The 17,972-nt window shown below is 41.7% G+C and overlaps 1 protein-coding gene across 2 annotated transcripts in view; it reads right to left on the reverse strand.

The window, feature by feature from the left end:
* The window catches only part of traf1 (TNF receptor-associated factor 1), a 40,742-nt gene extending 34,727 nt beyond the window's left edge, over positions 1 to 6,015 (reverse strand). Inside the window, exon 1 of one of the 2 annotated variants that reach the window (XR_007958061.1) lies at positions 5,845 to 5,994. The gene's annotated coding sequence lies outside the window, so the exon portion shown is untranslated. Of the gene's footprint in view, positions 1 to 5,844 lie in introns of both variants that reach the window. The other variant, XM_052037223.1, reaches the window with a different exon arrangement.
* Positions 6,016 to 17,972: the final 11,957 nt, after the last annotated feature.

Genomic DNA, 17,972 nt, shown 5'->3' on the forward strand with positions numbered 1-17,972 from the left:
AAAAATTTTCATTTGTACAGCAACTTTAACATAGAAAAGCATTCAAAGTGGTTCACACAAACATAATCAGACAAATGTCAATGCCTAACTAAAGTCGTCTTGGAAAGGGAGGTGGGAGGTAGATTCAGTCACTGATTTCAAAATAGAATTGGATTGATGTTCAGGGAAACAAAACTGCAAAGTTTATAGATAGGAAGGCACTGGAAGTGTAAAAAAAATAAGGATGTTACTAGAAAGGCTATACTTTTCCAATTATCACTAACAGGCAAGAATAAACAGGATCAGTTTCTCTATTTATTCCTAAAAGAGAAAGCTGATGGACATCTTAAAATTAGCCTTCCAACGTTTTGAAAAATTTTGATGGAGTGAAAACAGATGCCTAAAAATTTGAGTTTATCATGTTTTCTTGTGCTAAATGTATGCTGTGTACAGTACTAACATCCACACCAATCTCCCAAAAAAGATTTGCAAAAATACGTAGCACTTTGTTCAATACAGATTCATGGCCTAAAGTGTAATCAGTGTGCCTTCTATCAGGAACTGCATGCAGATATTGAGCTGCTGCATCATTGCCACACTGACGAAATAAGAGGTTAGAGAAGTCTGTAGTGCTGCCACTGGAAGAGGTAGATAAGGCTGTACAAGATGAAGAATATTGGGGGAAGATGGAGGTAGAAGGGCAATTTGGGCTCCTTGATCTCAAATGGAGAGGCTGGGCTGAATGGTCTGTTTCTGCCATGTATACTCTCTGCAATTTGCTTTCTTGGACTACAGCAGGTTATTGGTCATATGCAATCGTAATTACATAATATCTTATGTGGATGATAGAGTGGGTCAGGATTTGATGCTTGTGATAAGCTACTGACATGTGACAAGTATGACCCTATCTTTTCTGGATTCACCAACGTCAACTTGTAGTTTGGTGTCACACCGATTGTAAATGTTGAGTAACTCCAGTGCGGATCTAATGGCATTACATGGGTGAGCCAGAATAAGCCCCATCCACAAAACAGCTGAGGTGTTCAATATCAGAATCCAACCAAGAAAAACTCAGTACAGAGCAGCCATGAGGTTCAAATTTCCCACTTGGATGCAGGAATACCAAACTTAATGACACTTCTATGGAAAATTCCTGGTAGTTTGGTGCAGAACTGCCAACATTTTCTCAGCAAATTCCAGCCCATTTAAAAATTCCAGCCCATTAAAGGAGAGTTCAAGGCTGAAGTTAACGGAACTTTGTTTGAAAAATAAATCACACTGAATCACAAAGCTAAGGTGCAAATCGATTATGATCCAATGTTGGCAAGATGGTTATTGCTGCTCCGTGGATCCTTTGACCCTTACCTTAGGTGCTGACTGTGTGATGTTTGCAATGTGCTCTCTGTACTTCTGTAGGCATTCTACATTCCAAAGATGTCCTAATTGACTACTGTAAATCATATCTACTGGCATGAGAATTGGAGGAGTTGATGGGCTTGAGAGAGAGAACAGGTTAATGAAATAAATGAAGTAATTGAATGGTGCAACATAGTAAATGGTCTAACCCTATCCACGTTTCCAGCTGTTACATTTATAGCAAATCCTCCACTGGGAAAGCATAGAAATATCTATGTTCCAATCAATTCTGTTGCCCAATCTTCTCTAAGCTTTTCTATTTATTGTAATTACCATACCTCTTCGTATTCATATTTTATCCCTAATAAAACCTAGAATTCCATTAGCCTTATCAACCTGAATTGCTACCTATAATGGTCCATAAACCTGTATTGTCAACACCCTCTCCTCCTTCACACGCCAAGCACACTTCTATTCAGAGAATGAGTCCTTTTTAAACCTCCTCACACCTAATGATATTGAACTTCATCTGTTAATCTTTATTCCATTTTCTCATCTTATGAAAGACCTTTGCACCACCCTTGCTTTTATAAAGATCTCATTATAACTCCAACATTGGCATAACTTGCAGATATTGACATTGCATCTATAATGGATATTTGTATAGAATCAAGTATCTATCCTAAAAGTGATAGAACAGCACCTGAAAATGGAATATAGTTTTTTTAAAAAATCACAGGGATTTCAAAAGGCTACGGGATGTTCAGCTTACCTGATACCCAGCAGAACTTTTTTGGAAACAGTAACAGAAAGGGTGGATAAGGGTAAATATGTGGATTCTCAAAAGGCCTTTAGGAAATCTGCCATTCTTTCCTACTCTGGTCTATTTCCCCAAAGAGGAAAGAAAGAATGGGTTGAAATTTAACTGCCCTCTGAAACACTGTACAGTGGCACCAATTTCTGTGCAGTGTTATATCTGGTTCAGGAAAGCAGCTTCTCAGAGAATTAGGGATGCGTGATAAATAATGACCCTACCAATTACATCTACATCCTATGAATAAATAAAAACTAGATCTGACCTACAACTGAAAGGAATACCGTGCCATTACGAATTGTAGACTACCGCAGCACCATGGAATTATAAAGATCAAATTTCTTTGCCTATTCTAGATAAATTTTATTGGGCAATTATATCCATTATGATTCCCAGCAATATTTTACCTCTCATTTGCTGGTTTAATTATTAATGTGAATTCTCACTTATAATTACTCCAGGGTTCCTGTCAACCTCTTAAATTATTATAGAGACTATGCTATACTCAATATTTTATATTCCAGGAGAGTAATATTTTTGTTTCCTGATGAAAACAACACAATACACAGAATGAGAATACTGAGTACATCCCGATAATAATAATAGACCAGAAATTCTAGGAGAATGAAGTGTAATGGAGTACAAGGTTAATGGCAGGATTCTGGGGAGTGTGGAGCAGAGGGATCTGGGGGTTCATATCCACAGATCACTGAAAGTTGCCTCACAGGTGGATAAGGTAGTTAGGAAAGCTTATGGGATGTTAGCTTTCATAAATCGTGGGATCGAGTTTAAGAGCCATGAGGTCATGATGCAGCTCTATAAAACTCTGGTTAGACCACACTTGGAGTACAGTGTCCAGTTCTGGTCGCCTCATTATAGGAAGGATGTGGAAGCATTGGAAAGGGTGCAGAGGAGATTTACCAGGATGCTGCCTGGATTGGAGAGTATGGATTATGAGGAGAGACTAAGGGAGCTAGGGCTTTACTCTTTGGAGAGGAGGAGGATGAGGGGAGACATGATAGAGGTATACAAAATATTAAAAGGTATAGATAGAGTAGACAGCCAGCTCCTCTTTCCCAGGACACCAATGCTCAATACAAGAGGGCATGGCTTTAAAGTAATGGGTTGGAAGTTCAAGGGAGATATCAGACGGAGGTTGGTGCATGGAATGCACTGCCTGGGGTAGTGGTGGAGGCAGATACGTTGGTCAAGTTCAAGAGATTGTTGGATAAGCATATGGAGGAATTTAAAATAGGGGGATATGTGGGAGGAAGGGGTTAGATAGTCTTAGACGTGGTTTAAAGGTCGGCACAACATGGTGGGCTGAAGAGCCTGTATTGTGCTGTATTGTTCTATGGTAATAGTATAATGGCACTACTACACATTAAAACACATCAGGGGAGGGATTGGCCAGAGGCTCCTAACCTTTGAATAATATTTACCCAATTTATTAATCTTCCTTCTGCCACCATCCAGCTCAAGCATCAGTTTTGTGTTGACAGGGATTGCAATCGGGTCTGTGGTGGACATTCATATCAGAGAATGCAGGAGTTGCATGCATTTGCACTTCTTCAACATAAAATTACTCATAAATTCATGCAAAGTTAAGTGTAAATTAAACAGACAGTGGAAGGTATGATAGATTCTGCAAGGCTCAACCACATAAAAGGAAGCAGTACTATTCTCTGACCACTTCCCTCCACTGATGACCTTTAACAGGAAGTTCCATAATACCAGCACACTTTATTCTCTGAGAACTTCCTTCTATATTACATCTATCACAACCTCAGAATATCCAAAGGCTTTACAGCTAATTTTGAAGTATAGTCACTGTTGTAAATACAGGAAACATGACAGAGCAGAACAACCTCCCATGAACAACAATTTAATAGTGCTGAGGAAAAATATTGGCCAGAACCAGAATATTGGCCAAGGAAAGGTCCCCTTCTCCAAGACAGCAATATCAGGTCTTTAATATCCAGCTGAGAGACCATATGGGGTCATCACAGAGTCCTACAATAGTATGATGCAAAGTTGTTGTTATGGTTTCCTACAAAATGAAATGTAGGAAATTAATTGTGCCATTGTGAAGAAGCACAGAAAGTGCATTCAGAAAAGTGGGAAGGAAAGAGAAAAGGATTACAGGGATAATAATTCAGGTTCCTACTGCTTTACAATATCTCATAAATTCAACTATAAGGCCATAAAACATGTTTGCAGCCCATCCTGCAAAAGCACAAAAAAAGTAGCATTTTTAAAAATGTGTTATTTTCTTTTTGCAGCCTCAGGTTGACACATAAGGGTTATTTAAAAAACTAAACAACCCTTTCAGGAAATCATTACATTTTATACTTAAAAATAGATTATTTTGCAAAAAAACAGAAAGTAAAACCCCTCTGCAAGTAAAGTGGGATGGGAATACAGGTAAATTACTTACCATATCAATTCTGCCTTGCATTACCTAATTTTTTTTTGTATTTTTGTTAACCAACAGTAATGCTAATCTCAGGATTTAAAATGTAATAACTGACCTAGCATCAACAGCCTTTGGTGGAGAAAGTACTGAACCTCCATTACTCCTCCCCAACTTCACTCCTGAAGGCCTGGTTCTACTTTTTTAGTCTCTTGATCCTAGATTCCCTAACATGCAGAAATCCACTTCTATCCACCCTATCAGTTTTATTACAGAAGAACAATCTAGCTAATTCCACTCCCCCATCTTCTAATCCTATAAGGATTTTTCTTCTTTCAAGTACTTATGTTCCTTTTCAAATGCCATGTTTGAATCTGCATCCACAAACTTGTCAGTGCCTTCCACATACTAACCCCATACACATTTATACTTTAACTCTCTACATTGAAAAACTAGCATTCCATTAGCCTTCTAAAACATTTTCTGCCCTTGGTGATGTTTTACAGATGTTAACAGGTCTACCTTTCACTGTTTTTCCTGCTGTAAATTTTATTCTAAATTTCCAAAAAGACAGTTTTAACAAACATGCAAAATAAGATTTCTCCTAATTCGACACACATTCAAACTTCACATCAAGCTTTCAAATATGGAGCCAAGATCAATAATTGATACATTAAAAAAGTAGCACAGCACAAAATAAAGAGTTAAAAATTGCCAAACTTAGTGGAGGGGTGAACGTCTGAACAATGAATGTTGTACAAGATTTAGAGGCAGTAAATGAGAGGGGAAATGCCTGCAAGAAAGGCAACTAAACATTCACCTCTTTGTTAACACGAATAATCACGTCGAGTTTGTTGTCATGTGCACAAGTACAGTGAGGTACAGGCCCAAAGAAAAACTTACAGATCAAAGTCCTTTAAAGTTTGTTCTACACCAGTTAATCCACATTTTGGTTAATTTAGAGCAGGAGGGATATTTTAAAAAAAGATGCCACGGGGAAGTGTGGCTAAACTGTGCATAGTTCAATATGAGAAATGTAGAACTGGAAATAAAGCAGCAGTGTGTGACCCTGTTGGTGGCAGGAGCTGCTGTTTGGGGGGGGGGGGGGGGGAGAGACCAGGTCAGGACGGTTCAGGAGGGTCTAGACAGGCACCCTCCTGACCCAGACCCCCCCACCTGGAACTGAACTCTCTTTAAACTTTACAAGCCGGGCTCTAATTCGGGCTGCAAGAAAACCAAGTTTGAGGCCACACTTAAACCAAACGCTTCCGGAAAGTATTACCTGAAATGCGGCGCCTCGAAGGCCGAGTCTGGTTCCCCCCCCCCCCCGGAGCCACCAGGCCGCGGTCTGAAGTCCCCGGGCGCCCCCTCACTACACTCGGCCCGAGGGTCAGTCGAAACAAAGTGCGACCAGTGTTGTCTCCAGTTGTTCGCTCTCCACTTCGTGCTTCCGCTTCTGTCGCCCAGTTCCGTTTGTGCAGCAACTTCCTGTAGCTCTGAAAGGCCGACGACAGTACCTCCCTCGGCAGCCGTCCTCCATGGCACCTTGGCGACGTCCTCCTCAGGTACGAACCTCGAGTGTGCCTTTCAGAGGCGTGCTGGAGGTGCCCTGTTAACCTTCAAAGATCTCATGGCATCGTTTTGAAGAAGAGCGGGGGGGGGGGTTATCCCAACATCTCCAACATCTCCAACATCTCCCAGTATCTCCCAACATCTCCCAGTATCTCCCAACATCTCCCAGTGTCATTCAGTCCACGTCTCAATCAAATAGATTTATTTGATCTTCACCACATTGTTGCTTGTGGGCGAAATTTGGCTGCTGGTCTTACTACATTGTGAACAGTGACTACACTTCAGAACTGTCTCATTGCTTATAAAATGCATTGTGTGTGTAACTCCCATTTAAATTTAAATCTTTCTTACATTGAAAGCTTATTGCCTTGAAATATTAACTGTTTCTCACTCTGCACTTGCTGCAAAGCAAAATTAGATTTGCAAAATTTTCTTCTTGTCTTCTGTTAGAGCTCGATCAGTGACCAGAACATGGTTGCCACCAGTAGAAGCTCTTTGCCAAGTAGGTCTTCCTGTTTCAGGCGCTGTTTCGGAACCTCAACTTCAGCATTATGGCATTTGATGACATGTGAATGGTACATGGAAAAGCCCCTGGCTGTAAGGGTTAATGGTTTCAGGAATGGCCACAAAAGTGTCCTGCACAGTGGAAAGCATTCAAAGGAGAAATGGCAATGTTTCAGGGCCAACATGTTGCTGTAAGGGTGAAAGCCAACAGTAGCAAGTACAGGGAACTCTGGATGTTGATGGATATTGAGGATTCGATAAAGAGAAACACAAAAGCACGTGCCAGGTATAGAGAACTAAAGCTGGGGGAGGCCTGTCAAGAGTATAAAAAGTGCAGGAAAGTGCTTATAAAGAAAATTAGGAAAGCAAAGCAGGGTGAGGAATCCTGGTGGACAGGATTAAGGTAAATCCAAAGGCATTTTATAAGTATATTAAGGGCAAAAGAATAAGAGAAAGAATAAGGCCCATTAGACACAACAGGGGCAATCTGTGCATAGAGTCCGAAGGTATAGGTGAGGTACTAAATGAATACTTTTCATTGGTATTCACAAAGTATTTGGAGGATTCAGTGAAGGTGAAATTCTAGTGAAAGTCTCCATAATAAAGAGGAGGTACTTAGATCACTTAGAAAGATGGAGGCTAATCAGAGGTAGCCAGCATGACTTTGTCAAGGACCGATCATGTCTGATCAATCTGTGGGAAGTGACAAAGGAGAACATCAAGAGGTTCTTCATCCACAGGGGGGTCCAGAAAGCAAGACAGCGTCAGGGGAACTGTGCCAACTCCAGACAGACTTGCAGCAACTCCTCCTGCAGCCGAGAGGGGTGGATGTGAGGGAGGAACTCCAAGAAGTGAAGAGCAGGCAAGCCCAGCTCCACGCCTCCGAATCCTCCAAGATTATCTTCCGATCCAGGGTCCGCTCTGTGGAGCAGGGTGAGACATGCTCACGTTTCTTCTTCCAAAAGGTGCACAGGGGAAGCTCTGTGATTCACAGCCTTAAGGAAGAGGACGGCTCAGTAACATCCTCGCAGACAGACATATCAAGGATCTGTAGATCCTTCTATGCCAGTCTGTACGACACGAAGGCCACAGACAGCACAGCCTCCCAGAACTTCCTGTCCTCTATCACAAAGGTCTTCGATGACAGCAAGTGGGAGAGACTGGATCAACCACTGACCCTGGAGGAGCTGACTGGCTCCATCCGTTCCTTTGAGTTGAATAAAACTCCTGGAAGCAACAGCTTACCGGCTGAGTTGTACTCGGCTCTGTGGGACTGGATGGGCCTGGACCTGCTGGAAGTGTACAACCCTATGCTTTGGGCTGGCAGCATGTCAGAATCTATGAGGAAGAGCACCGTTACCCTCATCTACAAGCAGAAAGGGAGAGGGAGGACATCAGAAATTGGAGACCCATCTCACTGTTGAATGTAGATTACAAGATCCTGTCCAAGGCCATCGCCAACAGGGTCAAGTCTGCTCTGGGACAGGTGATCCACCCGGACCAAACCTGTGCTGTACCTGGCAGGAAGATCTTTGACAGCCTTGTGCCGCTCAGAGATACCATCGCCTACGTGCAGGACAGAGGGGTGAACACCTGCCTGGTCAGCTTGGATCAGGAGAAGGCCTTCGACAGGATATCACACACGTGCATGTAGGACGTGCTCTCCAAAATGGGCTTTGGGGAGGGACTCAGTAATTGGATCCAACTGCTCTACACAGACATCCATAGCGCAGTCCAAATCAATGGGTGGGAAACAGACAGCTTCCCCATCAAGTCTGGAGTCAGGCAGGGCTGCCCTCTCTCCCCTGTCTTGTGTGCTGTATAGAACCCTTTGCTGAATCCATCAGAAAGGATGAGGGCATCAGAGGGGTGACGTTGCCAGGCAGTGAGAGCACCCAGGTGAAAACCTCCCTGTACATGGATGACGTCACCGTCTTCTGCTCGGACCCGAGGTCAGTTTGCAGATTGATCAGCATATGCAACCAGTTGGAGTTGGCATCAGGGGCCAGAGTTAACCGCACGAAGAACGAGGCCATGGTCTTCGGCAACTGGCCTGACCGATCCAACGTCCCCTTCACTGTCAGTCCTGACTATCTGAAGGTGCTGGGGATCTGGTTTGGAGGGGCAGAGGCGTGCAACAAAAATTGGGGGGAGCAGATTGGGAAGCAGAAACTGGGACTGTGGGCTCGGTGCTCCCTATCGATAACTGGGAAGAACTTGGTCATCAGGTGTGAGGTGCTCTCAGGGCTGCTGTACTTGGCGCAGGTGTGGCCTGTCCCTTGCTCCTCCAGCTTGGAAATCACCCGTGCTGTTTTCCGGTTCATCTGGGGATCCAAGATGGAGCGGGTCTGACGGGTCACCATGCACGAGTCCCTGGACAATGGGGGTAAAGGTGTCCCCAATGTCGCCCTCAACCTTCGTCTGTGGCTGCATCAGGCTGTGCGTGGAACCCAAGTACGTTGGCACCAAGTGTCACTACGTACTGAGGTTCTACCTGTCCTAGCTGTTGCGAAGGATGGGCCTGGCCTCATGGCCACACAACACCCCAGTCAGCTGGATGTTGCTGCACTACCTGTCCTTCGTGGAAAAGTTCTTCCGGACCAACACCTTGGACCATAAGTCCATCAGGAAGTGGTCAGCATGGAACATCCTGCAGACACTGCAGGAGAAGGACTTGATGGACACTGTGGACTATCCAGACCATCTGGCAGAATGTCTCATCGCCAGAACTCACCAACAAGCACCAAGACCTCACTTGGCTGGTGATGAGAGGGGCCCTCCCAGTCAGATCCTTCCTGCATGATTGGGGCATCACCCCCAGCATGTGCTGCCCCCGGGAGGACTGTGCTGGGGACGAGACGGTCGCCCACCTCTTTGCAGGCTGTGGGTTTGCGAGGAGGGTGTGGCGAAAGATGCAACGGTCCTTGTCACGTTTCATCCCCAGCAGCTGCGTAACAGAGGATTCTCTGATCTACGGGCTGTTTCCGGGGACACACACAGAGACAGACATCAACTGCTGCTGGAAGGTCATCAACTCAGTGAAAGACGCCCTTTGGTCTGCCCAAAAATGGTTGGTCTCCCAGCACTGTGAGATGTCCGTAGGGGAATGCTGCCGACTGGAGTACGTGCTGAGGGACGCACTGAAGTTGGGTGCAGCCAACGCAAGGCCTCGGTGGGGAAGGACGACAGTTTAGGGTTCTTCTGCCACAAGAGAGGGAGGGGCGGGGTCAGGCGAGGAAGCCCCTCAAATATTGTAAATATGGGATTAGGGTATCATCCCAGGGAGCCACACGAGTGGCATTGGTGCTATGTTTTTTATATATAAAAGTAACACTAAGAATGGAACTGTACATGAATGTAAAGGTTTGAACTGTTTTATTATTGTATATAGTTTCTTTTATTATGAATAAAGTTTATTTTGTTAAAAAAAATCTGATTGAATTTTTTGAAGAGGTAACAAAGTGTATTGATGAGGGCAGTGCAATAGATGTGGTTTACATGGACTTTAGTTAGGCCTTTGACAAGGTTCCACATGGGAGGCTTGTCCAAAAGGTTAGGGTCGATGGGATCCAGGACAAGTTGGTAAGTGGGATCCATAATTGGCTTGGCAATATGAAACAGAGGATGACAGTATAAGGTTGTTTATGTGATCGGATGCCTGTGAGGTTCCTCAGTGATTAGTGTTGGGATCCTTGTTGTTTGTAATATACGTGAATTATTTGGATGTAGATGTAGGAGGCATGATCAGTAAGTTCACAGATGGCACTAAGATTGGTTGAGTTGTTGGTAGTATGGAGGGTTTAATAGGCTACAGAATGATATCGCTGTGTTGGTGAAATGGGCTGAGAAACAGCAGATTGAGTTTAACCAGACAAATGCGAGGTGATGCATTTTGGGAGTACTATTGAGGTTAGGACATACCACGAATGGTAGGGTTTTAGGGAGTATTGAGGAACAAATGGACTGTAGTGTACGAGTTTGAAGATCCTTGAAGATAGCAGCACAGGTAGATAATGTAGTTAAGAAGGCATTTGGAATACTGCCCTTCATTAGTTTGGGCATTGAATAGAGAAGTATATGGAGGTTATGTTCCAATTTTATAAAACATTGGTCAGACCTCAGCTGGATTACAGCATGCAGATCTCACACCGCACTATAGGAAAGACATGATAGTGCTGGAGAGGGTGCAGAGGAGATTCATCAGGATGTTGCCTGGACTGGAGTGTTTAATTTATGAGGAGAGAGTGGAGAGGTTAGATGTCTTCCTTGGAGAGGGGGAAGTTAAGAGGGGACATGACTGAGGTATATAAAATAATGAGGGGTATGGATAGACTGTAGGATACTTTCCCCCATTTCAGAGGTAGATAAAGCTAGGGGACATACATTTAGGGTAAGGGATAAGATATTTGGAGGGGATCTGAGTGGGTCCTTTTCCACCCAGAGACTGATGAGTATCTGGAATACACTGCCTGAGAGAGTGGTTGAAGCTGGGTTGCTGACAGCATTTAAAAAGCATCTAGACGAGCACTTGAATCGTCCAGGCATAGAAGACTATGGGCCAAATATTGGAAGGTGGGATTAATACAGATAGGAACGCATTGATCAGTTTGGACATGGTGGGCCGAATGGCCTGTTTCCATGTTGTATGATTCTATGACTCACTGCGTTCATAAGAACATAAGTATTAGGAGCAGGAGTACTTCATCTATCCCTTGAAGCCTTCTCCGCCATTCAAAATCATGGCTGATCTTCTACCTAGAGCCATTTTCTTGCCTATCCCCTTATCGTTCGGTTCCCTTATTATGCAGAAATTTGTTGATCTCTGTTTTCAATGACTGGGACTCCACAATGCTTTGGGATAGACAATTCCAAAGATTTGCCACTTCCTGAGTGAAGAAATTTCTCTTCGTCTCAGTCCTAAACAGGCTTCCTCTTAATCTGAGACAGTGGCCTGTGGTTCTAGACTCTTCATCCTTCCTGCATTCAGCAGTCAAGCCACCAATGGCATGACTCTACCAAATATACAGGACTCAGGCACATGGATTAATATCATCTGATGCCTTTTCTTCTCAGTTCTGATGAATGGTATTCAACCTGAAATGTTAACTGTTTCTCTTTGTATTGGTGCTGCCTTACCTGCTGAGTGTTTCCACAATTCTCTGTTTTTATATCAGTAGAGAAGTCTCCCAGGTGTTTAGCCATAATCAAACACAAAGCAAAACTCACTCTGCTGTACCTCATATCTTGTTGGGATGGATGCTGTTGGACCCGATTAACTTAGCATTGAAATATTAACCTCATGGCGATAAATCTCTGAGGATAAATTTTTCTTTCCATAGAACAGAGGGAATCAGTGAATGAAAATCAAGCAAATAAGCAGCAGATGCTGGAAATCTGAATTTAGGAAGAGAAACTATTGGAAACACTCAGCAGACCAGGCAGCATCTGTGGACAAAGTTACAGGGTTTACATTTCAGGTCTGAGATCCCCTACTAGGATGAACAGCAAAGCCATGCTACTCTCAGTGAGGTACAAACAGTAATATCTTGCAGTCTGAGATGAATGGGGAATGAGAAACACTGAGCAGAGAAATGGAACCCACATCCTTTCTGTGCAGCTGGATGGAGACTCCAGGCACAGTGGGTAGTGCTTCCATCTCCAGATACACAAATTACAACCACCATTTAAATCGCCTGTTGATTGAACTTAGCCCATGCTAAATCAGATACAATGCTAATTCTACCAAAAGCTGGATTTGATGATTTTTAAATCAATAACAAGGAAACACTTTATTAAACCAGATTAAGATGTAAAGAATGGAATGTTTAAAGAGGAAACAGGAAGTAAGAGAGAACAGTGTTCATTACTTGGGACTTTCCTCTATTACAGAAATGTGATTAATCTATAACTAGAGTTGAGTGGTTCTAAAATCCCCTAAATTAAAATTGTGTATTTTCTGTGAAAAGCTGTTACGTCTAATGAACTATGAGTGTTATTCATTTGATGACCGTTTACTTGTTCTTCTAAAAGAATCCCAAAATGAAACTAGAAAGGTCGGAAACTACGAGCTTGCACTCAAATGAACTACTGTGCCATATACCCATGTGATTTTAGTGCTCTCCATTACTAATTGTACATCGAATTATTCCTTGAATTTAGTTCTCCGTAGAATTGCATTCCATAATATTTGTAAATTTAATTTCCTGATTGAAAAATGTCTCCTAAAACATTTCTTCTCAATTTATTTGCAGTATATATCAGAACAAGTTGAGATTTAGTCAGCAAATTTGGTTCCAGAACTGTTCAATTCCATTATATCAACAACAATTAATATTCATATAGTGCATTTACTGTAATAATAACATCCCAAGACAGTGCACAAGTAATAATCAAGCAAAATTTGACACAGTGACACATAAAGAAATACAGAATTAAAAATATTATTGCCAGTAATTCATTATGCAGCACATGAAGGAAGGCTTAGATAGTCAAAAAGGGAAAAATTGATGGGGGCTTCCCAATAGTGTTTAATTAACTGGCATATTGACATTTCAACAGATGAACAAAAGCTTGGTTGATGAGTCATGTTTAAGGAATGTCTTAAAGGAGCAAGGATGGATAGAAGACGTAGATTTAGGAAAGGAAAATTCAGTGAGACAATTGAAGCAAAGGACACACATGATGGAATGATTAAACTCGGAAAGGACAAGGAAGGCAGAATTCTAGAAGCACAACACACACAACGTGCTGGAAGGAACTTAGCAGGTCAGGCAGCATCTATGGAGGGAAATAAACAGTTGACATTTTGGGTCGAGACCCTTCATCTGGACTGGAAAGGAAGAGGGCAGAAGCCAGAATAAGTAGCACAGATACCTCGAAAGTTTACTGGTTAGAAGTGACTACAGATAATGATGGACAAGTTTATGAAGTCATTTGAAAAGAAGGATGAGAATTTTAAATGAGAGATATTATTTAACTGAGTGCCAATGTTAGCCAACTCATGGACAGTAGTCTTAGAGTGAATCAGGACATGGGTGGCAAAGTTTTGGATGGCTTTTGCAGAGGGTCAAATGGGGATGGCAAAGCAGAAGTGTGTGGGAATTGTTAAGTCAAGTGGCAACAAGGGAATAGATATGGGCCACAGCTGTGGCAGGAGCAGTTGGGTGATGTTGCAGAGCAACAGATAGATGATCTTCATTGTGGAATGGATATGTGGTTCAGTGCTCAGGATTGTTTTGAATTTAACTGTATAGTTCAGTGTAAGACAGTTGCCAGGGAGTAAAGTTGGTTTTTAGGGAGCATGAGATTGTGATGGGGACCAAAGAAAATGGCTTCAGCTTCCCCAGCATACAACTGTAGGGAGTCATAGCTGATTAAGCCCTGGATATTGAACTGGACTGGTCACTGAAATAGCAGGTCTGTCATACGAAGAGAGATTGAGTAGGCTGTTCACTTACTCTCTAGAATTTAAAAAAAAGACATGATCCCACTGAAACATATAGTGTACTTGGAGAGCTTGTTAGGGTAGATACAAGGAGGATGTTTCCCCTGGCTGAGGAGTTCAGAACTGGGGCCACGGTCTCAAAATAATGGGTGAGCCATTTAAGACTGAAATGAGGAGAAATCTGAGTGTGATGAATCTTTGGCATTCTCTACCCTGGGGACCTGTGGAGCCTCATCATTGATTGCATTCAAAACAGTCATCAATAGGTTTCTGCATATTACAGGAATCAATGGATATGGGGAAAGGGTAAAAAAACTGGTGTGATACAGAAGATCAACCAGGATTTTTATTGAATGGTGGGGCAGGCTTGAGAGGCCAAATGGCCTACTTCTGCTCCTATTTTTTGCAGATGCTGGAAATCTGAAATAAAAACAAAGAATATGAGATACACTCAGTAGTTCAAGCAGCATCTGTGGAAAGAGGAACAGAGTTAACACTTCAGGATGAAGATCTTTCTTCAGAACTCTATTCTACTTCTTGATTGTTTTGCTCGGTTATGCTCTTGTGGATCAAATCTTTGGAAAGAAACACCTTCAATAGATTCCCTTCCTGTTCACCCACATTTCTCAAGGACCTGAAGAATCCATCTCCACTGCCTTTCAATTTTTCATTTACATGCTACCCCATGATAATATTATTGACTCGGCAACCATCTCTCACCATCATTCTACTCTGTTATCATGGTCCGGTACGGCATTTGAATACGCAGGCACATAAGAAGCTGCAGAGAGTAGTGGACTCTGCCCAAGACATCACAGGCTCATCCCTCCCCACAATCGAAAGTATCTACATGAGGTGCTGCCTCAAGAAGGCAACATCTATCATCAAAGATCCCCACCATCCGGGCCAAACCATCTTCTAGCAGCTACCATCAGGCAGAAGGTACAGAAGCCTGAAGTCCCACACCACCAGGTTCAAGAACAGCTACTTCCCTACAATTATTTGGTTCTTGAACTGACCTGCATAACCCCAATCACTACCTCAGTACAGCAACATTATGACTTTGACCACTTTGCACTACAATGGACTTTGTTTTTTTTAATGTTCTAATTGTGTGCTTCTTCTGTATAAGTTTGTAAAATTTACTTTTAATTTATGTTTTTCTTGTGAATGTTGTGTCTCTAATGCAATGTGCCTGTGAAGGTTTTCATGGCAGCTGTGCATACATGTACTTGTGCACATGACAATAAACTTGACTTTGAGCTGACTCTGATCAGGCATTGTATGATCAGAAATTTCTTACAACTAAATTTGGAGAAGATTGTCTTTGGTTGCCAACACAAACTCAGCCCTTTGTTCACTATTCCTAAGTTTTGAAACTGCCGGAAATTGAGCCAGACTGCTCACAACCTCAGTGTTGTGTTTGACACAGATCTGCATTATCATCCAGACATCCATTCCATCATTAGGATCACCCATGTCTTACTTTCACTTCTGTAACATAAGGTGATTCTGGCCCTGCCTTCCCCAAGTGGTGTTGAAGCCTCCTTCCAAGTCTTTATTGATTTAAGACTCAATTATTTTAATGCTCTTTTGTCCCATCTATCATCTTACAATTAATATAAATCTCTAGTCATCCAAAACACCATTGGTTGGAAAATATAAAGAAACCACAATGAGATATAGTAAACCTGAGAAAGAAAGTGGTAGGTAGAACATGAATCAGGTGAAATTATCCACTTGGGTATGCTAATTTGATTTAATTAAGTTATTATAAAGGGCAGCCTATCTCCTTTAATCCTATATAAACATGAGCTCCTCCAAAATTCTGCTAATCTTTACTTCAAAGGGGGTAGAGTGATTATTGAGAGGTTTGATGAGACCTGACCTGGTGTACTGCCCTTACTCGTGGAAGTATATAATTCCCTTAGGAATCTAAAACAAAATTCTGGAATGAGGTGGTTGAGCTAGGTAGAGAAATTGAATAAAAGCTTTTTTTTCGACTCAAATACAGATTGAGTTTAAAGGTAATAGCAAGATTGAGCCAGGTCTTATTGGAATTCATGTAGGTGGATCCCATGTCTGTAGATTGTGCCATTGACAGGCAGTAGGTGGATGTGAAGGAGAGATTCCTGAAGATGCTGTGACTATGGATAGGAAGGAGAATCAGCACTTACAGTAACACACAAAAAGTTGGAGGAACTCAGCAGGTCAAACAGCATCTATGGAGGGAAATGGACAGTCTATGTTTCAGGTTGGTACCCTTCACCTTGTCAGACGTCCAGATTGAAGGGTCTCGACCCAAAGTGTCAACTGTCCATTTCCCTCCATAGATGCTGCCTGACCTATTGAGTTCCTCCAGCCTTTTGTGTGTTGCTCTAGATCCCAGCATCTGCAGTCTCTTCTGTCTCCATAGCACTTGCAATATTCTTTTTCAATGAAATAAACACATTTCTGGAAAGGCAATCACATTTATTAGACATAATATACTGTTTTATCTACAAAGTAAATCACCTCTGAGACTTTGCTGAGTTGATTCAGTAAAATTGCTTTGTTTATGGTGTTGGCTCTTGGTGGGTCAGCTCAATGCATGAAAATTTTGAAAGTAGTCAGTGTATGTGCCTTATATGGGCAAACCTTTGTGTGAATAGATGCGATGGTGAACAACTACTAGGAAGGCAATACTTTGCCTTCACTGGATTATGCTGTTGTACTCTTGAATAGTTAAAACAAAACAAAAATTCCTTAATTCCATGCCAGTTAAATCAGCTCACATAATCTAAGATAGAAGGCTGTTGAGAAATTGTATCACATATTATTTTTCGAGAGCAACGTCCAAAAGAGGATAACTTTGATGTCAGAAGATTAATGAGAAAGAAATCTCCTAATGTTGCATCCAATAGAGGAACAATGATTTCACAGCCTTATGACAGGTGTATAATTGAACTGCCTGTGTGATGTCCTATGAGTGGTTTGTGAAATGATGTGGAAATCTCACTGGTTAAAAATATTGATTTTTATCAAAACAACAGCTGTTTTAATATTAACGCTAAAGTTGACAGAATTGAAATATTTCTTTCTTACTCCCTATTATTTTGTTCTAAACATTGCAACTAACCTTTAATTAAAAGGCCACATTAGGCTGGAATGTGTCTTTTCTGGCTCTGTGTACTTCCCAAGTTTAATACTGGGAATTATCTGCCAGTTTCCTTTTCCATTGTCCTTCTGCAGAAAATTAAACATGTTTCCTTAATTCCATTTTCTAACTATACTGTTATTTCTGGTGTTCAGTTGAATTTTGTTTTATCAACATGGATATATATTTCTGAGAATTAACATGCCTTTTATGGAAACAGGAAGTCTATTTGTAATGACTGGCAAATTAAAATGCACATTTATAATTCTGAATCACAATGCCAAACAAAATGTGAAATCATTATGAAAGTAAGGAATTTCTGAAATCGAGCTAACCAAGAAAATAGTGAGAAATGAGGGAACAAATCATCCTCAAGACAGGTGATAAGCTAACTTTAACCTGTATTTTTAATGCTAATAAGTAGAGGGACTAGTTACAGCACATTAGAACAGTACCAACTAAAATATGGCTTGAAACATATTTTGTGGAAGTAGCTTTCTTAAATTATTTTTCAAACTCTGTTGACACCTTGCGGTGGATATTAGCTTAAGAAAAGTTCTACCTCTTTTTGAAAAGAGAAACAATAAGAAAGGCAATCCTAGAAGTTATCCACCATCAGTACCTGGGCTGAAGTGATTCAACGCAGACTGAAGATCTCATTTTTAAAAGTATTTCTGTACAACCTCTGTACAAATTATTTATACTTCCATAATATAGTGCCATTTCGCATCTCTCCAAAATACCCAAAGCATTT

The sequence above is a fragment of the Pristis pectinata genome, chromosome 23 (genome assembly GCF_009764475.1).
Source record: "Pristis pectinata isolate sPriPec2 chromosome 23, sPriPec2.1.pri, whole genome shotgun sequence".
NCBI classification, from domain to species: domain Eukaryota; kingdom Metazoa; phylum Chordata; class Chondrichthyes; order Rhinopristiformes; family Pristidae; genus Pristis; species Pristis pectinata.